At 38.8% G+C, this 23,889-nt stretch overlaps 1 pseudogene; it reads left to right on the top strand.

The window, feature by feature from the left end:
• The first annotated feature begins 21,775 nt into the window (after nucleotides 1-21,775).
• On the top strand, nucleotides 21,776-22,693 carry LOC130021636 (heterogeneous nuclear ribonucleoproteins C1/C2-like; annotated as a pseudogene).
• The last annotated feature ends 1,196 nt before the right edge of the window (nucleotides 22,694-23,889 follow it).

Raw genomic sequence — 23,889 nt, 5'->3', positions numbered from 1 at the left:
ATTAGAAATAGTGTTCATCACCACTGATTTTCAGGGAACTGTAAATCAAAGCAACAATATGATATCACCTCACTATTGATATGTTTTTAATGGAACATCTTGTCCTCTTGAGATTCATAGCCTCGAACAAGGTATTAGCTTCACCTTTTATGGTATTACCTAGTAATACCTATTTATTCCCCTTTAGCAGTACTGCATTTGACAAAATTATGAGAGAGCCTAAGATCCAAATATTTTCTCCCTGTAGCTGGTATCAAAAGAAATAATCCTTGAACCAATAAATATTTTTTTTAATTTTCAAATCATTGTATAACAGAGTAGGACATTATACACAGTCACATATTGAAAAAGGCAAATTTAAAATTTGCCGAACATGGGAGACGGCAAAAGTACAATGTGGAAGGCACTTGCCTCAGAGCCGCCAGCTCAGGCCCAGTCTCTGGCACCACATATGGTACCACAGCTTCCTCTTGGATCAATCCTTGTGCACAAATCAAGGAGCAAGATCCCAGCATAGCTAGGTGTGCCAAAAATTCAATATAAAATAAAATCACTGCATCACTACTGTCACATAGTTCATCGATCTGTTCGAGCAGGTGCAAGTAACGACTCCATTCATCCCAGCACTGAGATTTTAGCAGCCTCTCCTTACTCATCCTTCCCAACGATGCTGTATTGGAGGCTCTTTCATGGTCAGGGGAGTGAATCCTGTTATTGTTACTGTTATTGGCATATCGAATACACCAAAGGTAACTTTCCAGGCTCTGCATGCGGGCAGGTACTCTCGGTAGCTTGCCAGGTCTCTGACAGGAGCAGAGGCAGACTACCTCCTCTTCCTTCACTACCCAGCCACCGCCATGCTCCAGGACACTTTCCTAATGCTTGGGTCAAGACTCACACACAAGTGAGGCCCCACAGAACCAGGTAAGCAGAATATTGTGACCTTGGACTCCAGGCGTAACAGGACCCGGGAACAGAGATCTGCTGCCTGCTCTCACCGATCTCCAGAACCAAGGAATTAAAAACCAGAAGCCCCACCCTACCCTGCCCTCTCTGCTTCCACCAACCTCCCGCTACCCAGGGATTACACATAGATGACCCACCCACCCTATCGGTACCAGATAAATACCTCATAGGGCAGACCTCCACTACCTCCACTCCCTACACTACCCAGCCACTGTGACACTCCAGGACACTTTCAGCGCTGTGTGGCCATTTTGCGACACATCATAAAACACTTAATACCCATCTTCGAAGTTGCCGCACCATATTTGATAGTGTTCAAATATGGCTAGAACCATACGAACACCTGAAAGGACAATTAGAGGCTACCCTGAAAGCCTCTATCCCTCTCAGAGAGCCTGGAAAGCTAATGCAAATATTCCGCCCACACGGCAAAGACTGGCAAGCTATCTGTGGCATATTCAATATGCCAAAACCAGTAAATACAATGTGTGACATTCCCCTGACCCTGAAAGAGGAACCAATATGGCAGCATTAAGAAGGATGAGGAAGGAGAGGCTGATAAAATTTCAAGGTTGAAGTAGACTGCCAAAACAAAAAAGACTAAAATGACTGTCTGAACTTTCAATGCATGTACACTGGCATTGAATGCATCCATGGCCTAACATAGAAAGAACAGGGTGAGAGACTGATTGAGTTCATCATGTCGACCAAGACCATCCATGGTAACTCTCAGTTCCAGAAGTCCAAATCTAAATGTTGGATATAGGAGTCTCCCAGTGAACAGTTCCACAACGAAATTGACCACATTATATTCATTATATTTTGCCTGACCAATGTTGCTGTTGTCCCAAAATTCCAAACAGGATCGGACCACCATCTTCTTTGTGCAAAATTCTACTTCACAGAGCAGGGAGAGAGGGCTGCAAAGTTTAAGAAGAGAACTCCTAGAACGACCACCAATTGGGAGCTCTTTGGCACTATTGCAGCAACATGGGAAGATGCCGTCCTTGACAACATTGATGAGGAATATGATCAACTGGTTCAGAACCTCAATGATTGTGTGAGGATTGCAGAAAGAGATAGCCACAGAAAGACGCCTGTCTTCGAAAACTCTTGAGCTCATTCACCAATGTGTCTTGGCACAGGCCTCAGGCAACCACAAGCGAATGTCTAAGCTCACAAAGCAGTGCAGAGAAGCGATCAAGGAAGACTTCAATGCGAGAAGAGCAGCAGTGCTGGCAGATGCGGCAGAAGCTGGGAAGAGCATTCGCAATGCCCGGCTTTCCTTCGCCAATGACAAGACCAAGATGACTGGCCTCCAACATCTTGATGATCTATCACATCTTCCAGAAGGGCAATGGAGAAGATTATCCATGACTTCTCGGATCTCTTCAATAGCTACATGCACCTGCCCATATACCAAATTCCACAGGATGGTTATGTCGTTCCCTACGTTCTTCCTTCCAAAATCCAACATGCCAGTTCATCGGTAAAGTACTGAACAGCACCAGGCCCAGACAAGGTCAGATTCGAACACCTGAAGAACCTTCCATCAGTACTCATCAATACATTGGCTCGGCTCTTCACACGCTACCTGTCTGAATGCAAGGTTCCATCCCAGTGGAAAACCAGCAAGACTGTACTACCGTACAAGAAGGCAGACATCCATGACATTGGCAACTATCACCTGATCTGCCTGTTTTATCTCGTCTACAAGCTGTTCACTCAAGTCATCCTGAATAGGATTGAACACTAGATGAAGGACGACCATGCGAGCAAGCTGGATTCCAAAAAGGATTCAGCATGATTTATCATATCCACACTATAGCCAAGCTCATTGATGTTTCTCGGGAATTCAAGATGCCGCTCTGTCTAATGTTTATTGATTTAAAGAAGGCCTTTGATTCTGTTGAGATTGAAGTGCTCATCAAAGCCCTAGCCTAACAGGGCATTCAAACTCAGTACATCAGGATCCTCCATGAGCTGTATTGCGGATTCACTACCAGAATCTCACCATTCTATAGGGAGGTGATCACTGACGTCAAGAGAGGGGTTTGGCAGGGTGATACCATTTCACCGAAACTCTTCAGTGCCACCCTCAAAAATGTCATGTGACGACTGGAGTAGGAAGGAATGGGAGTGAAGATAGACAGTCTGCAATTACACCATCACCTCTTTGCTGGTGACATCATTCTAATAACACCAAACATTAGCCAAGCAGCACAAATGCTTGCCAACTTTGACCATAAGTGTGAAAATGTCGGACTACAACTGAATCTCACAAAGACAATGTTTATAAGAAACAGTTTCATTCCTGACGTTCATTCGCTCTCAACGGAACAAACATCTCCGAATGCAACAGATATGTGTACCTAGGTTGAGAAGTCAACATGACGAATGCCCTGGCACCTGCATCACGCAGGGAGAGGAGAGTGGCTTGGAACGCCTTCAAGAGTGTCAAAGAAATAGCTAAGAGGATGAAGAACCTCTGGATATGGGCACATGTCTTCTATTCCACTGTTCTTCCAGCACTAACATATGCCTCAGACACCTGGGCCCTACAAAAACAGGATGAGAACGCTATTCGGGTCTCCTGAAGAGGAATCCAAAGAGTTATGCTTGGAGTATCACGTTTCACTCAAATGAGAGAAAAAATCTGGAGTTCTGACCTCCTTTGATGGTCAAGAATCAGGGATGCTGTCTCGTTTGACAAGGTGTCGAAAATCAGATGGGCTGGACACATAATGAGATTTGGAGACGACCTCTGGATTAGAGCCATTACTGACTGGATTCCACAGGATGTCATAAGATCACTTGGCTCTCTACAAGATGGTCATACTTCTTTGTCAAGACCCTGAATGTTCGGTTTGAGGCTCTTTGTGTCCTAGAATGAGCAGATGCCATTGGGCTACACTAGCATGCGACAGGAAAGAATGGAGACATTACTGGCACCCGCTCGAGCAAATTAATAAGCAAGGGGATGTCAAGTGATCAAGTGTTCAAGTGATCTGAGATTGAGTTGGACCTCGGAGAGCAATTCTATAAGCTTAAGGTATTTCTTACTGTATTCATACAAAATGATTTATATTTGCTTGAGCGGGCCCAGTAACGTCTCCATTGGAGACTTTGTTGTTACTGTGTCTGGCATATTGAATACTCTAGGTAGCTTACCGGACTCTCCGAGAGGGGTGGAGGAATCGAACTCAGGTCGGCCAAGGAGAGGAGAAACGCACCCAGGAGATTCCACTCTAGTGTGGGTCGTCCTGCTGAGAGAGTATCTGTTCTAGAAGCGGCTTTCCCGGAGAGAAAGAACTTTACCCCTATTGGTTGTGACCACACCTATGTATAAGCCCCAACCCCTCATGATTTTGGAATTTAACTACACTGGAAGAGTAGTCTGGGAATCCAGACCCCAGAGCAAGGGGAGAAAGGGAATCAAGAGGAGAAAGGGAATTGGGAATCAGGATTCAGACTCCAGAAGGAGAAGGAGAAAGGGACCCAGATTCCAGAGCCAGATGGAGAATGAAGGAGGATTGAGGAGAATGAAGCAGCATGTGGAAGGAAGAAGCTGGAGGCATATCAGAGGAGAATGGAGATGGGATTGGAATAAACTGCAACTGACATCAACCAGTTTGGCCCTCGTTCCTCCTTCGCCTGCCCATCGCCATTGACTTTCCTGGGGTGGGGCAACTGGTGTGAGACTACCGAACGTAGGCATCGGGAGAGATAGACCACCACTGCTGTCCTTTTTTGAGTTTACACACCATAGCTCGCTGAGAAGATACTGATTTGAAGTGAATAATACTATATAATTTCCCCAAACCTAGAAAAAAAAAGAAATAACATTATCATCCCATCCATTCCAATTATTGTTTCCATTCAGCATGTTAACTCTTTTTCCCATCTTCCCAAATATGTGTAGTTTTAAGTACTACAGTTATAAGGATGTCTTTAAAGGTTTTTTTAAATTTAAAACAAAAGAAAGCAACAATTAAAAAACTATAGATATTCACTATTTTAACGCAAAACTATTTATGGGGACATTTATGGCCCAAAATATCCCATTACTATTACTTTCTTTTATAACCCATAGCAGCTAATTCACCAATTATTTATTCCTTCTCTACACACAAGTGCACGTGAACACACACACACACACACACACACACATTTTGTTGTTTCTTTGAGGTAAGGCCTGTCACTGAACTTCTCCCAGTTCTGTGCTGTGATGGCTACATTCTCAGCAGCCATTTGGTGTCCATGAGATTCTATGAGTAATCAGGTATCAAAACCATGCCTCCCCCATAGAAAGCATGCAGTTCATTAATTTTGCTATCTGACCAGCCCCACATATTTTAATGTATATATATATATATATATATATATATACTTTTAGCCAAAAAACAGATGAAAGTGATGGTATGAGGCAAGTTTTTATATTCTCTCAAGCTTAGCAATTACTCAATATCAATCTTTAAGTCTAACTCCACATTGTTGAAGATGAAATTCTGTTATTATCATTAAATGCAAATGGTGACCACAGTTCTTTCTGAGAAATTCAGGGAAGACCTCTGTTGCAAAGAGAAATACCTATCAAACAGCCATTAGATTAATGATTAATGATTGGTTATAAAATGTGATTGGTATTTGTCGCTTTCTTTAACTAATGTTCAATCAGCATTTATAATATTTTTAAACCAATAACTCTTGCTATAAATTTTTGCTAATAAGTAGTCATGATCTGGTGAAGACACCTTCCCATAAATATTCCTGAATGAGTGAAATATATACCATTTCTGACTATGCAACGTAGTACATTTACTGTTAAAATTTTCTACTCCTCTTTGGCATTTAATGTTCTCTCATGCCCTATAAGAATTAATCCTTCAGCTTCATGCTATCTCTTTTCCTCAAAGGCTTTTATATTCTCTAAAAAGTTTGTTTCCCTACATATTCAATCAATGGCAGTGTGGAAGGCCCTTTTATTATGACTGGGAGGTCTTTAAAACAGCCAAAAATCATTCATACTGCTGTATGATTCATAGACCATGAAAATTAATATGTAATTTATGTCGAATATAGTTGTCATTAATGCTAAAAGTTAAAAGGTTTGAATATTGAAGGGACATTTAAAGGAATTATTTTTACAACACGGAAGAAAAATGGCATGTGAAGGAGCATTAGAAATTCATAGGCATACAAGTGCTATTGGATTTGCTAATTGTCTTCAAAGATTTACATAGTATCTAGAGAAATATAAAGTTATGAGTAGTAATAAATTTTTATGCAATTTAAAGAAATTGATTTGGGTCAATGGCACTTATTCACCAGTTTGGATGTTATTGACTTTATGTAAGAGCAATAAACATTTGTCATGTAAATTAAAATGGTACGTTGCTTTACCATATCTGCATCTACCAACATGACTACTGATACATGACTTTAAATGTCTAAGTGCAAAGAAAGAGAGGAAGGCAATAGGAAGGCCAGTTATTTGTGTTATATTATTTTATAAACAACAACAACAAAATGCTTCAATAGAAAACTTGGACCATGACATCATTAAGTTCAAATAAAATCGTAAAGAAAGAAATTGAATAATCTAGAATCTTTCTTAGAAATGAGAAAATAGCTTTACATTATATATATCTAATTTTCTTTGGTTCATATATTCACCACGACTGCTGTTTGTAGGTTAAGTTTTCATGAACTACAATTCTTCCTTAAAAACAGTAAGGGTGCATAATATGTGCTATAAAATGTATGCAAAATATTCTTATATTTAAGAAATTAATTAATTTCTTCACACCACAAAATACTGCATTTGTAGTTGTGATTCACAAAGGACACTGGAGACTAGTATGTCTTTCTAATAGTTTGTGGTGGAAATGTCTAATGTTGAGAAGGATGATTAGCTATACTCAGTTTTCAGGCACACTCTGATAAGAGTTTGTCAATTCATTTTGCAAAAGCAAAGGTTCTTTCATCTTTGGGAAAAATGTAGCAATCAGAACATTGCTCATAGGTCTATCTAAGAGCTGATTATATGGTTACTCATTTATAATTCCTGCTATCTGGATCTGATGTAAACAAGATGTCCTTATCAACTAATAAGACAACTCAGAGTATGTATAATGCTCCTAATTTTTTTCCAAAAGTATTTAAAAATATTTTCTGTAGAAAGTTACTGTCATGTTTGCTTTCATTACAAATATTCTATAGGATTGCTCTCATAAAAATTCGGATGTCTGATTACAGTTGTCTCGTAGGGTCAAACCAAGTCTGTTCTGCATTCTGACAGTGAGCAAAAAAGTGGTAATCCTTTTTCTGTGCTCATGTGCTTCTGTGCTTTAAATACTTAAGAAATAAGTCTAAAGACAAGTTTCTCCTATTGTGTACATAATTTTCTCTAATTTACTTGTCTTTATCTACTAAATTCAAAGAAATCACTTGATGTTTTTCTAGCACTGAAAAATTGTTAAATGCTATTACACAAAAGCTGAGGCTTGGTAATTACATTTCTAAGGAATGGTTATCAATGCAATATCTCATATGGATCTGAGGACCAATTTTGAACTCGTTAATATTAAAAATATTAAAATTTCTGTACGGAGTTATTGATGAACAACATATATTATTTATTAATATTCATTAATTACCTATACCATGCATTGAGGCAGGCATTGTAATTTATTACATACATAAATATATAAACATATATAAGCGATGAATATACTATGCAAAATTCTTTCTTAATAGATCTACCAGAGAAGTGAAAAAATAACTTTGATTAATTAATTAAAAAATTACAGTTGTTAAAATTATATGGTTGGGATTTCATCATGAATGTGTGTTTGGATGAAGTAAGTTGTATTTATTTTTTATTAGTTTTTAATTTAGTTTTCACTGAGATATCATTTATCAAAACATTTGTGTATATTTCATGAATACTGTTTTACACATTTGATCAGTAAATTGTTCACAGATACCCATAAAAAGATATAAGGAATTGAACATAAGCAGTAATTCGAAGGAATAAAATGAAATTTTTAAACTGCCCTGGCTACAATTCCCCTCAAGAGCCTCTATATATACCAATTATCTGAATAAAAAGAATAAAATACATATTGAATAATAAAGCTATATTAGAAAAGAGGGGTAAACATTTACATATTAATTACATAAACTATTACAAAACCTTAACTATTTAAATGCAAACTAAATATTAAATACTTTGTATGAGTCCAATATAAAATGTTTCTGGGGGCCAGGGAGCCAGTACAATGGGTAGTAAGTTGTCTTGCATTCAGTTGAGCCGGTTTCCATTCCTGACGATACATGTGTTTCTCCAAGCTCCAAAGGAGTGATTCCTGAGCACAGAGCCAGCAGTAAGCCATGAGCACCTTCATGTGTACTCCCCTCAAAAATCAATCAATCATTTTTTTCTAGGACTATACAATATAAGCGATAGCACAGCGGTAGGGCGTTTGCCTTGCACGCAGCCAACATGGCCGACCCGAGTTCGATTCCTCTGCCCCTCTCGGAGAGCCCGGCAAGCTACCGAGAGTATCTCGCCTGCACGGCAGAGCCTGGCAAGCTCCCCGTGACGTATTCGATATGCCAGACACAGTAACAACAAAGTCTCCAATGGAGACGTTACTGGGCCCGCTCGAGCAAATCGATGATCAACGGGAGGGCCTTTACTTTTACTTTTATACAATAAAACTAAAATATATCAGAAAAATTAATGATCTAATATATAGAAGTATACAAAATTTAAGGCTTGAGCACTGAATACTTTGAAGTGCAACATCTTCCTAAAAATCATATGGCATTCTAATGCTGAACCATTTAAAATACATATTTTATTCATTGTTTACCAAACCCACTGGCTGGAGCGATAGCACAGCGGTAGGGCGTTTGCCTTGCATGCAACCAACATGGCCAACCCGAGTTCAATTCCTCCGCCCCTCTCGGAGAGCCCAGCAAGCTACCGAGAGTATCTCGCCCACACAGCAAAGCCTGGCAAACCACCTGTGATGCATTCGATATGCCAAACACAGTAACAATAAAGTCTCCAATGGAGACGTTACTGGGCTCACTCGAGCAAATCGATGATCAACGGGAGGGCCTTTACCTTACCTTTACCTACCAAACCCACAGTAGGACAACATCACTGTATCACTGTCATCCTGTTGTTCATTGATTGCCTCGAGCAGGCCCTATTAACATCTCCTTCGTCCTAGCCCTGATATTTTAAGAAATTCCTCATTTGAGGCTCTTTCAGGGTCAGGAGAATGAGACCCATCATTGTTATTGATTTTTGGCATATTGAATATGCCACAGGGAGTTTTCCAGACTCTGTCATGTGAGCAGGATACTTTTGGTAGCCTGCCAGGTTTTCCAGAGTAAGAATTAGAAAATAAGAGGTTGTGCGTCCGCAAATGCAGCTGCACACTTCCAGGAGCAGGGTTTTATAGTCTCTGGGTCTTGACTGTTGATGAGATTACATGGCACCAGGGTCAGTTGGTGGGTGTAATGCCTACATACTGGAAGATGGAGGATCTCAGTGGAGGAGGCCCAGCCCCAATCCGAGCAGTCTTAGAGATCTACGCCCTGGATTCTGCACACCTGGGTTCCTCTGCTGGTTCCGTCATGTGTGAGGCTCGTCCGAACGTGTGCAGAGTTGTCTTAAGCATGGCTGTGGCTGGAACTGGAGGTCTTCAGCTGCTGGGGCTCTGCTCGAGGTGCGAAGGGAAACTCAACCCACCCTCCTCCAAGGGATCCGGTGAGGACAGCCAGGCGCGGAGGCAGGAGACTCTGCGCTGTTCTCAATTTAACTGCATAACTCTTTAGAAAATAAAGACTTCAAAATCAACTAAACTTTGCAATTCAAGTAAAATTCTAATTCAAGAAATATCAATGTAAAAGGTTTATGAAGGCCTGAGAGATAGTAATGTGAGTAAGGTACTTGACTTCCATATGGTTGACCCAAGTTCTATCTCAGACAACATAATGTCCCCTGAGTTGCCCCAGAAGTGATCCTTAAAAGCACAGCCAGGAGTAATCCCTGACCAATTGCCAGTGTGCCCCTCTCACCAAAAAGCAAACAAAATAATAACTTCCACAACAAAATTTAATAGGTATCTTCTTCACAAGAGAAAATTTTTTTCACTTTTGTTTTATTTATAATTTCCAAATTTAGTAAAGATAAATGAAACTTAGTGAAATATGAAATTTAGAGAGATATGAAATATAAAATTTCATAAGAAATATGAAATACATAAAGTATTTTGTCATGCCAGGAAGTGCTCAGGGATTCCTCCTGGCTTTGTCTTCAGGCATCACTCCAGATATTGATCACTTCTGATGGTGATCCTAAGGAGTATTGAGGATCAGAAGCCGAGTCTATCACGTACAAGACAACAACCCTAACTGTTGTACTATGTCTCCAGTCCCAAACACTAAATATTCTTTATTGTAAGTACATGCAAGAAACATTTGCTATGTATCAATAATAAAATATTTATTGTCATTTACTTTATTTTATGGACATCCTACATTTTATCAGAAAGCTCTACTATTTCTATGTAAATATGTTACATAAAATGCTGCATATGGACAGTAATTGCAAAAATAATAACTATCCTAGATATATTAGAATTCCAAACAATATTGTTTATATTCATCATCAAATAGACCCAGTAAGACATTGAAATGCATTTATACAACGCCTTAGTATAAAATAGTTGAAATGAACAAATTACAGCCAAGATGAGTGAGAAAGTATTTTAACGCAGAACAGTACATACTACATGATTTCACTCATGCAGTGTTCAAAGACAGGAAAAATCAGTGTTGTCTGAGAAAAGAGAAACTTGTGTACGTTTGGAGGAAAAGTCTTATCTTGGCTCTGAGTGTTAATTATTTTATTGCAGAAGTTATATCAAATACTATATAATGTGTATATTCCACCTCTATCATGTCCATTTCTGCCTATCTCTTGCCCTCACTCTCGCTATGGGACATTCCATACAACTTCACTTACAGAGAGTCAAAACTAAACCACCTCCGAAAAGTGATAGTGACCGCTTCACTCACCCTACTAATTGAGTGTTCCTCATTGCTCTAGGGAAAGAAATGCCCTCAGCTATTTATCATAGAACATTATAAGTTTCAGGGTTCTTTGGTCTCATTTAATACCATCCTCTAACCAGAGGCTGGCAAGACTTCCAAGCAGCAGGCAGACTTCAGATTTCATGTCATTCTCATTGAACGTCTACTGTTTAAAATGTATATTTTCTACATCGCCCAATGCCACTTTTTCTCACTTCACTGCATCTAGTCTCTCACTTGTGACAGTTTTACCAACATTCAATTGAGGTACCACTTAATCTCAGCACTAGTGTTTTATTCCAGATCCCAAAATGAATGTCCGTTTTAGAGAGTTGACAAGGTACTTCACTGCAAGCAGACTGTAAGAACTTTGTAAAGGTAGAATAAGGTAGCAGAATGGTACAGAACAGACCTGAGAGAGTGGCAGAAAGAGATAGTCAAGGAGGTTGGAAAATCAATATAAACATGTGTTGTTGAGGCCACAGAAGCCCCATCAACCTTCATGGCTTTAAAGACAGCTCAAGAGCATGAATAGCCTTGCGTTCTCATGTGGTGTGTACGTGTGTGTGTGTGTGTGTGTGTGTGTGCGCGCACGCAAATTAGAAACCTGCAGCACCAAAGAGACTCTGAGGCAGAATGTGTCTAATTGAAGAGCAAATGTTTGATGTTGAATGCAGTTAGTGTAGAGTAAGTCTAACTAGAAGCATCTGTTGAGGTTTATATATATATATATATATATATATATATATATATATATATATATCACTATAGCACTGTCCTTCTGTTGTTCATTGATTTGCTCGAGTGGGCCCAGTACCATCTCCATTGTGAGACTCATTGTTACTGTTTGGCATATTGAATACTTCTCGAGTAGCTTGCCAGGCTCTACTGTGCGGGCAAAGATACTCTCGGTAGGTTGCCAGCCTCTCCGAGAGGGGTGGAGGAATCGAACACAGCTTGGCTGGGCTGGCCAAGCGCAAGGCAAACACCTTACCGCTGTGCTATCGCTCCAGCCCGATTATATATATATATATAATCGGGCTGGAGCGATATATATATATATATATATATATATATATATATATATAGAGAGAGAGAGAGAGAGAGAGAGAGAGAGAGAGTCCTGGGTGCCCAGAATCACCAGGCTTAAACCCTGAAGACCTCAGTTCGTCATGCAGGGTCACTACACACACACACACACACACACACACACACACACACACACACAGGAAAAGTGAAGAGGGAACCAGAGCTAACCTATATACCAGAGCTAACCTATATACCAGAGTTAACATAAATGATGCCGTTTGCAAAGTATTTTTCTGAGCCAAGTGATACTTTATCATGTTAATGTTGTCATGTCAACAAGAAGTTATTCCAAATAAAGTCACTTACTGTTTGATAAAATATGACAGTGATTTTTTTATCTTGACCTGATAGAATGTGTTTAATTACACTTGTTGATAATCCAGGATCCATGTTATCATTTGTTAAGATAAAATTAACCTATTCACTATATTATTTTTGTGAAATAATAAACTCATACTTTTTTATATGTGTAATACTAAAACTTAAAATTAATAGCGATTTATATTCATGTGTAAGAAGAACTTTAAGTGAAACTACTTAATCCCAGGTATATGCTTTTTGATTCTCACAAAAATATCTAAATTGAGTAACTATAACATCCCAGTAGATATATTTATATATTTAACTCAAAAGAAAATGATCAGTGACACTATTTTGAAATAACTGTACACATTCCTTTTCATGACAAAAGTTACTGAAATGTTTTCAATTTAAATAGATCTCATTGTATGGCATGCAAATTTTCAAACTACAATATATGGGCATTTTTGCTTAATCATATCACAGTGCATTCTAGAAATTTTCCAAAATATTTGGTAGTAGTTTAGATTATTGAAAAATCAGTCCTAGCATTTTTACATTTGATGGAAAATTGAGATGTATATAGAGGCAAAAATGCTGGATGTATATATGTGTGCCTAATGACATATCTGTTAGAAATATGTTTACTTTAGGTAATAAAGAATAAAATAGTAGGCATGGGATTTTTATGTACTCTCTTCTCTAATTTAGTTTTATCCTATTTACTTCAAAAATTATATTTTAAAAAAGGTACAAAGTAAGTTAATTTTGCTAGAATAACTTCCTACTGTCTAATGTCAAAAATACCTTTTTTCTAAAATATCAAAACGATAGACTCTCAAAGATATTTTCAATATATTCCCTCTTTTGGCTAGAGATAATCAGGGGGGGAAGCACTTATCTTTCATAAGACCAAATCGTATTCCATCCCCATTACTACATTTGGTCTCCTAACCTTGCCAGGCGTGATCTCTCAGTGAAGGACCAGGAGTAAGGCCAAGAAGTGCTCAGACCACCATGAACTGTGCTACTTCCAGTTACACTGACAAAGCAATAGCAAGAGCAGAGTGTGGGGCACTATTTAGTCCTGAGTGTCCAGAATCACCAGACTTAAACCACGAAGTCCTCAGAGTGTCATGCAGGGTCACAAATGTCACCAGGGTCAACATATGTGATTCATAAACACCTGTACTTCATGCAAACTCCCTGTCTAACGGTAGAGTTTTTGGCAATAATAGAGATATCTACTTGGAAACTGTGAAGTAAATGAAGAGCTGCAAGTCTGCCTCTAGGTACAAAGTTCCCTTATAAAGTCAAAACTTTCTGGTCTTAAATTCTTAGTGATGAAGGGACAGAGAAATAGTTCAGTGGGTAAGGTTCTTGCTTTGCCCTCACCTGACCAAGTGTGACCCTGAAACAAAAACTAAATGAGTTCTTAATTACAAAGTCCATTTTCTATGGCAGAGAGTTGACAAGGTACTTCACTGCAAGCAGACTGTAAGACCTTCGTAAACGTAGAATAAGGTAGCAATGTGGTTCAGAAAAGACCCGAGAGAGTGGCACGAGAAAGAGTTAAAAAAAGGTAGAAAGTGAGTTAATTTTGCTAGAATGATAATGAGAGCTAGATCTTGACTTGAAAAGAATAACATAAATTAATTGAGATTAACTTTATTTAGTTTTATATATAAGGCTTGTTCACGACAGACTCTAGTTTTGTAAACTCACATTCCCATTTATGTTTGCATGTACATAGAAATATGTGTGTGTATATATATGTATATATATAATGTTTTTATCTATCTGACTTTGGACCACACCCAGCTGTGCTCAGGGTATGCTTCTGACTCTGTGCTCAGGGATCATTCTTAGTTGGAGCTCTGGAAATTATGGGCAGTGTTCGAAATTGAATTTGAGTCAGCTCATGGAGAGCAAACTTCCTACCTGCTGTACTATGTTGTCTGCACCTCAGACTGCAGATTTAATTCCAGGTATAATGAGATATCCATTTCTGTCCCAGAAAGAGTAAGAAAAAAAGAATTAACTTGAACTCTCAACAATACTCTTTCTATTAGTTTATGAACAAAATCATTGCCTACACAGGAAAGATTTCGTATAATCTTTATAAAACAACACAGATATTTGTCACAATTATAAATATTACTGGAGCGATAGCACAGCGGGTAGGGTGTCTGCCTTGCATGCAGCCAACATGGCCGACCCGAGTTCGATTCCTCCGCCCCTCTCGGAGAGCCCGGCAAGCTACCGAGAGTATTCGATATGCCAGACACAGTAACAACAAAGTCTCCAATGGAGACGTTACTGGGCCTGCTCGAGCAAATCGATGATCAACGGGAGGGCCTTTACTTACTTACTCACTTACTTACTGGAATAGAGAATACATTGCTTTTAATGAGATAAGTTGCTACAGCTGACAAGTGAAAAGAATTAAATAAATCATTTGATGTATATTAGTGAGAGTATTAAAATACTCATAGATCTCAGTAAAAGTTACTCAAGATTATGATTTCAGTTATGATTCTTAAAGATTTATAAGAAAAATAATGTCTATTGAAAATGATATCAAGGATAAAATTATGCTTGGCAAATAAATGAGTTCTCCTTGTAAATGAATAAACAGCTCAGGAGCTCAGAAATTGATCAATGAAACATTCATACTATATAAATATAATTTTTTATCTACTGGCATTAAGAAGAGTGCTACATTTTTATTTATTTAACATATGGTTTATTCAAATTGTCATGAAGAACAATTTTCTACTTTTACTTTATTTCCCTATATTTTTAGCCTAAATTACAATTTCAATGACCTTCTTTTGAGCATAGAGAAATGCTCCTTGTAGGATATCTTAAAGATTAGAACTAAAAACTGCCTCATGACTAAAGGAACCAAAAGAATTTGTAATAGTGAGATTCAGCTAGCTCTTAGGTCCTTGGGAAATGTGCATAGATTAATACATAGAACCAAGATGGTTTGGGATATTTCAGTACTTTATTTAATAGCATATTAGGGTGGACTTCTACCTTGGCCTATAAACATTATAGTCAAATCCCTCCTTGTTCCAGTTCCACATACCCCTGCCTCAAACAGCCCTCTCTGGAATGCCCAGCCTAGGAATCCAGCTCTAAATCCATCCAAGCATGAAGTTCAGTTCTTATGTCATCCCTGTCTGAAGTCTAGGTCTTATCCTTTCGACACATGAAATTCAGACATCTTTCCATCTCATGTATGAAGCCTATGTCTCATTCAATTTTGTCAAGTCCTGGTCATGTCAAGTCCTGGACTCATGCTGCCTGGTCCAATATGCCTTGTTCCAATGCTGTTTGAATCTTCAAAATACTTGTTACCTGATGCCCAGGTCTGAGAATCAGCTGGTGTCTAATGCTTTTGTCTTATTGCTTTCTTCTTTATTCCCAATCTATCATGTATGCAAGCTATCTTTAGTTTCTGCAATCCATCCAGGTAGGTGTGTTGGGCCAGAAAATGGAAACTTCGTATCCAGTGTTCATTCTCTTATATTTTCTTCCTTGATCTCCTTCCCAAACTTAGCTATGGTTGTAGTCTTACTGATTGGGTTCTATACAGGAAACATGTCATCTGGCACAATCTTGCCTCTTATTAACCTTTAGGACATGGTGATCTAAATGCTCCAAAAGTCCATCTTCTGCAGCTACTTCATGAAAAGAGGAGAACATACCTTCTCCCAAGGTAATGGAGGCACCCCTCCTTTTTCTTAGAAGAGGAATTATTGGAGAGTGTGTCTGTTTCTGAGATGGTTGGACAAATACTCTCTTGGAATTCCAGGACTCTGGGGAGACACACTGGGTTTTAAGACCAGGATAAAGATGTTAGGTATCTTGAAATACTAAGGTATGCTGAGAATGACAATAGAACCCTGGGGAATATCACTTGGGTAAGAGGTCTCTACACAAGAGTATACGCAGATTGAAAGTGGGGATGTGTTACTGAGAAGGATGAAGTTGAGGTCAAACTCAGGTTCTTAGCCAGAGGATTTGAAGAAGTAGTTTAGGCCTATGCAGATTTGGAATTGGTGTTCCCTGACCTTGCCATTGGTGCTGGAGTCTGCCTTCCTATCTCCATTGAGAAAGAGATGTCTGAGTTAGAGTTTCCAGATGCCTGATGTGAGGGACTTATCCACCGTTTTCTCCTGGGAATGATGTATTCAACTCAGGATCTCAGCAAACTTGATGGCTACATGAATAGAGAGAAGGACTTGGAATGGACTTGGAATTGGACCCTGTAGAGAGTTTGTGATCCTCCTGGTGAGTGGTGAGTGAGCCCTGCTACATAAGTTTTAACTCCAAAAATTGGGGCATAAACATTCTCCCAAGATGACATGGGGCTGTGGAGGACATGCTGACCATACTCGTGGAGAAGAAACTGTCCTAAGAAACTGGAGGTGACGGTGCCCCTTTGCAGTAAGGAGTGCTCAGAATCGACATGAAAGATCTCAAATAGTATGTTTCCAAGTGACTGGGCTCAAGTGAGAGGAAGGAGTGACACTTAGGAAGAAGCTGGCAACGTCCCTCAGGAAAAGCATTATTTGTTTCTGTGCTACAGATGGACAGGGTGCCTGTGCTCACCAGAAGCCACAGATTTGTCTGGGTTCTGGTCATTTGTAAAACTAAACAGACCACTGTTATGTTGAGAGAGAAGAGATTTATAGCACTCCAGTTCCCATCTGTAGTTTTGAAGCTCTCTGGAAGCTATCAGAAGCCCAGTGCCTTATCATTTTCCCTCTACCTGGGCTAGAAAACTTTGCCTCTGTGTTTTTGGAGCTTGGGAAGCTTCCAGTAGGTGAATTCCCTCCACAGCAGGCAAAACCCAACAGGTATCTATTGGGTACCATTTCCCACAGTGCCCTTCTTGGTGGCAGAGGTTAAACAGGCCTGCTGAGACAGACATGACAAAAGTTTGACCCAGGGTGGTCTCAGAGGTATCTTTTATTTGGGTTCTTTATAGGACCCTGTGCTCCTCCTCCAGTGCTCCTTCTTCAATTAATTTCATTAGCTCTCAGGGTGATCGCCAGCCAATCTGGAAGTGAGAATTAAACATTTATTCTCTTTCTGGGCTCATGTGCTGGTACTTGTCTGGGCAAGTCCAAGAGATGCTGCATAAGTTGCAGATAAAAACTCCACTTGTGGGGCTGGAGCAATAGCACAGCGGGTAGGGCGTTTGCCTTGCACGCAGCCGACCTGAGTTCAATTCCCAGCATCCCATATGGTCCCCTGAGCGCCACCAGGAGTGATTCTTGAGTGCAGAGCCAGGAATAACCCCTGTGCATTGCCGGTGTGACCCAAAAAGCAAAAAAAAAAAAAAAAAAAACTCCACTTGTCTCAATCATGTTGAGTGACAACATATGAGAAAGGTGAGTTGGGCATGTGTCTTGCAAATGATAGAACTGGTTCTATCCACGGCACCCTATATGATCCCCTAAGCTCACCAGAAGTGACCTTGAGCGCAGAGAAAGGAGTAATCCCTGAGCACTGCTGGGTAGAGACTCTGCAATGACTCTTCTGAAGAGGACATGGAACATGTGGATGGGAAATAAATGGTAGAGTTGGGCAACAGAAATGACTGAATTTCTTTGTTTTATTTTGCTGGTTTGGGGACCATACCCAGCTGTACCCAAGTTCTCTTTCTTTGCTTGGTGATCAATACTATTGATGCTCAGGGGACCATATGCAGTGCGAGATATAAAAAACTGGTTGGTTGCACACAAGGCAAGCACCTTAACCGATGTATTATCTCTCTGGCCCCTATGGCGGCTTTTCAGCAAGAATGGCCAAGGACAGGATGAGAAGCTAATGGGTGAGTACCTCTAAATCAGAAACATCAAATTAAACTATAGCATAAACTATGCACTGACCATGATTCATGCACAGAGAAGCTGAAAATAAAGACACTGAATATCCGAATATTGCTCAACCAATGCTCTGTAGGGATGTTGCCTCAGACTGTGTGAAATTCAAACCTATCTGCAAGGCTCCATAGTTGAGTTTTATCCCCTGACACTTAAGTGACTGTGGAGAGACAGACAGAAATGAAGCAAGCAGGTGAGAGAGATAGTATAGGAGGTGTAATGTGCTTGTACTTGCAAATAGTCAAACCCAGCTTCAAACACTGGCAACATGTAACCCCTGGAGCACAGCCAGGGTTACTCCTAAGCCCAGAGCCCAGGATAGTTCCTGAACCCTGAAGCAGGGTATGCCCTCTCCAACCAATCCCTTCCAAAAATTCAAACATTTCTCTATTTTGTGGCTCTTGATACTGTCAGCTGCTGGCTCCCAAAAGGTCTTACTCTGGTTCACTGTATAGATGTTAATTACTCAGTGTTGTGGCAGCAAAATAAGTTACAGAGAGTTCTGGCTAGTTTCTGGTGCTTGGGAACTGCATACAAGATTAGCAGCAGGTGTCTGGGGTGTTTCTCAGTCGTTATTTAGCAGCACAAGCAGAAGTATCTTTGCTCTGTGGGCTGTAGCCATAGCAACAGGTCTCTTACTCTTCCTGTCCCCTGCTATATGAGTTTCACTCTGCCCGGTGCACAGGGTCCAATGCATGAAGAAGGTAACTGACAATATCAAAAGCCACATTTTTTTACTATGATGCTGTTGTGCTCATTCACCATGAATTCTGCAAAGGATATTTACAAATTTCACAGATAATTTCTATTAAAATTGACTCTTGTTATGCTGGTATTTATTTAAATTCATTAATATCCATTTAGAGCACCAAGACTATTTGTTCTTCTTAAGAAAAATTAATTTTAAAAAATTTTATACAGTTTCATAAGTGTGATTGTTTCAGCAGGTTTCCAGAGAGAGAGAGGTATTGATTTGCAGCATTTGACAATTTCTCTGAACTAAGTTATTTTACCTAAGCCACAGTTAAATTACCATAGAGATCTCACTAAATAAATAATTGGTGGGAAAAAAAACAAAGTATTTATGAGTCTATATGAGCTGATAATGATAGTCATATAGCACTGGATATGACAAAATATTTTACTAAAAGTAATAAATGAGAGTACTTTTCTTTTTTCTCTCATAGAAGTAGGTGGAGTGAAGGTAGCAGGGGAGTGAAACTAGGGACATTGATCATGGGAAATGCACACTGGTGAAGTATACAGGCATTGGAACATTCTATGACTGAAACCCAATCATGAACAACTTTGTAACTGTATTTATTTAAAAGAGAAAATAAATGAGAATATGAATATTTTGCTACATGAGAGTTATTACAAGATTAATAGTCACCAAAAGAGGATTTGTAGTAAAACTCAGCCTTAGAAAAAGCTCTATTATGTTGCTTACTGAATTTTTCATTTAATCTTTAATTCTCACCATACTGTTCTATTCCAATAGTCAACCTAAAAAAAAAAAAACCCTCATGTGTCTTACTTTAGATGTTCATAAATATTCCATTTTCCTCTTACACTTGCTGATGCCCGACAGATTTGATGATTTCCATTTCTTTCATCCATACTTGATGGACAATAATGTGGTTCCTTTGCCTCCATAGCCCCTAAGTACTTTAGTATGTATATGTATGTATGCATTTTAACAAGAATTAGACTCAATATGGTCAAAAGTGCTTCTTGCATGTGTACTTTGTACAAACTCTCATTTCCTTTAGATCATTGCCTGCCTTACTATTCTACAAGAAGTTCTTGGTCACTGCATGCTGGACGTGAAAGCAGGTCACTGTAGATCTGTAGATGCGGGGTGGAAGACGAGACACCAGCATGATTCCTAAGGGTTGCCATATACCCCCAAGAAAAATGTTGGTTTTTCAAGAAACCAACTCCAATCCCATGGGAGTTTATTAAATCATTGACCCACTCACGCCAGCTAGACTGCCTCCAGACAGAATCACTTTCTCCAAGGAACCTACAACCATTTTTCTAACTTGTTTCTCTAAAATGCCCTGCATAACCCCTTTTTAACTCCAAATCTGAGAGCAGGACAGTTGAAAGTACAAGGACACTATCTTTTCAGGCTGCTAACAAGAACATCAACATTTTTTTTGCTTGTTTGTTTTTCTGTTTCCTTGTTCCAACGTTTATTTCTCAAGTAATTAGCTTTTGAGAAGCAAGTACCATGTCTTGGCTTAATAACAAGCACATTCTTGAAAACTCAACCCTAGAAAAACAAAAATAACACAACATTTGTCTCAATTTATTCTCATGGAGTCATCAAATTATGAAAGGCTTTATTTTGTAAAGACATTATATAGAGTCAATTGTATTGTACATAGAAACACTAAAAATGCAGGAGTGATATGTGGAAATAGAAGAGGATAACAAAAAGGGGAGATATTTTAAATGGCATTTCCGAGATATCAGAAGAAAAAAGAACACAATGTATTTTCTCCAAATATACTGGCATTTTACACAAAACACTGAAGAGAAGTCACCTTAGGAAATGATTTTATTTCTGTAGGTGAAGTCTTTATCCTTTTCAGTAAAAATCAAAGTATATAAATAGAATAAATAAAAAACTAAAGAACATTTTTGTGATATATCTTGCTAACTTAGGATGTGTCATTTAATCTAAAGACAAAGTACATATAAAAAACTTGAGTCAAAATTTATCCTTATGATATATGAAGTAAGAATCATTATAGACCAGATTAAAATTGTTATTCTTTTCTGTAATAGCGAGTACAATTTGCTAAGGACATGAGAACATGTTTGTGAAATCTATATCTATCTATATATACATACATGTTACAAAGTAGATTAAGCAATATTAAAAATGTTCATTACCTCTGCATTGATCCACTTAATGAATAGCAAAAATGTTGCATGACAAATAAAAAGAAAATCATAAAAAACTATGCACCATAAAAAAACAGTATGTAAAAAACTACTTTAAAAATCTCTCAAGGACTGGAGCAATAGAGCAGTCGGTAGGACATATGCCTTGCACGCAGCCAAATGGGGTTTGATTCCCAGCATCCCATATGGTCCCCCGAGCACTGCCAGAAGTAATTCCTGAGTGCATGAACCAAGAGTAAGCCCTGTGCAATGCCGGTGTGACTCAAAAAGAAAAAAAAAGTCTCTCAAATTTTGTGAAGAGATGAATACTGAGTGGTTGAGACAACATCTCACCTCCAGCAGCTGAATTTAATTTTTTCTCCCTCCCTCTTTGGTTACAAATAACTTGTATTATTTAAGTTAGTGGAATTTTGCTTGAATGAGATTTTTTTTTATATTCAGCTACATTCTTTCTGACTTCATGAGGAACTGAAGAATCAGAGATAATGGCCTGTGATGTTACCCACAAAACAGACCCTCACTCCATGAACTCCCATGTGTTATTTGTTGAGAAACTGAAAACACTAATGGTCAAGAGATCTGATGTGGAGGCATCAAAATATGGAAAAATTGTTGACTGATTCGTTCATAAGGGCTTTGCCTTTGTACAATACATTCATGAGAGAAATGCTCGTGGTGCTATAGCCAGAGAGGAAGGCAGTATGATTACAGGCCAAGGTTTAGACATTCATCTGGCTGCAGAGCCAAAGGGAACAGAGGAAAGCAGATATGAAAGGATCTGCAGCTAAGATGGACATATCAGTACCACAACACAGTCCTCCGCCCCCTCTACACAGCTCCTCTTTTGATTTGGACTAAATTTCAGCGGTATTATTATGACAGGATGCATAGTTACCCAGCACGTGTTCCTCCTCCTCCCCCAATACCTGGGATTGTAGTCCCCTCAGAACGCCAGTGTATCAGGTTATATGAGAAAACATCCATGAAGAAGAAAATGTGACTTTATGACTAAGAGCGGCCAGCGAGGATCTTCCAAGGCTGGAAAGTTGAAAGGAGATGATATGCAGGATATTGAGGAGTTGTCCCAGATAAACCAAAAAGTGGATTCTCTACTGGAGACCTGGAAAAACTGAAAAGGAACAGAGCAAACAAACAAGCAGTAGAGATAAAGAACGATAAATCAGAAGGGGTGCAGAAGTTCTCTGAAGAAAGGTGAGACTAATGAGAAGATGGAGTCTGAGTGGGGTCCAGATGACTCTGTTGAGGAGACCTACTCGCTGATGATGATAATGAAGAAGGGGGGAAAAGACCAGCTGGAGCTGATCTAGGATGAGGGAAAAGAAGCCAAGGAAGAAGAGGATGACAGAGATAGCACCAGTGGCAAAGATGACTCAAGTACATAGAGAGATTTAGGAATCTACTCCCGTGATTTTTTTTATCTAGGTGCTTGTCTATGATCAAAATTTCACCAGATCCTCTTCCCTAGTATCTTCACACCTGCTCAATGTTCTTCACATCCTTGTCCTTCCCGTATTCAATAATTCATATTGCCTTGTGCTTAGTCGAATTTTCACTTCTTTTGACGCTCCTTGTAGTTAATTCTGAACCTGTAATTTAGTTTGCTACCAATTTTGATACCTCTTATGACTTAACAATAAAAAGATGTATGTTTTTCTTTTAAGTATCTCTCTCAATTATTCAAACCTATCTGAAATTAGTGCCTACTTATATCCTTCATTATAGTGTCTCCACTCTGACAGCTTTGTGCATGCAATAAAAACTAGTTTTAAATTTAAAGTTTTAAAAGAAACTTTTAAAAATAGTTTCATTAAATTCACAAAATGTTATTGTGTAATTTTAAATGCTTAATTAATAATCATATAATTGACCAAGAGTAATAAAAATGAAAATCAATGAGAAACTAGTTACAAATCAAAGAAAGGATAGTAAAAAGATAGAAAGTATTAGGTAGATAATACTTTGTATTTAAAAAAGTTAGTTAAAACAAAAAAACAGTGCTGAGAAGTGGATTTGTAGTGCAAACTCTTAGTTAAAACAATTAAAATTTCAAATAAATATTATAAACCCCCAAATTAAGAATCTACAAAAATATGCAAAACTCAAAGCAATGAGGAGGAAACATAGAAAAGATTAAAAAATAAGGAGATGGATAAAAATATTAATGAATGGAATGAATAAAACTCTTCTGAATAAATTTTATAAATGACAAACATCATAAAAACTGATCAAAATGAAAGGGGAGAGAAAACACTATACATCCTTAAGATCTAATTTATTAAAAGGGAATGTTATGAACAATTACACGTTAACAAACTGCTTACTGAATATAGCACTGTAGAACTGTGCTTTCTTTGTTCATTGATTTGCTCAAGCAGGCACCAGTAACGTCTCCATTGTGAGACTTATTGTTACTGTTTTTAGCATGTCGAATACGTCACGGGTAGCTTGCCAGGCTTTGCTGTGTGGGCAGAATACTCTCCATAGCTTGCGGGGTTCTCCAAGAGGGAAGGAGGGATCGAACCCAGGTTGGCCGCATGCAAGGCAAATGCCCTACTGGCTATGCTATCACTCAGGCCAC

Source organism: Sorex fumeus, unplaced genomic scaffold (genome assembly GCF_029834395.1).
Source record: "Sorex fumeus unplaced genomic scaffold, SorFum_2.1 ptg000018l, whole genome shotgun sequence".
Taxonomy (NCBI): Eukaryota; Metazoa; Chordata; class Mammalia; order Eulipotyphla; family Soricidae; genus Sorex; species Sorex fumeus.
This window is presented reverse-complemented; position numbering and strand designations above follow the sequence as displayed.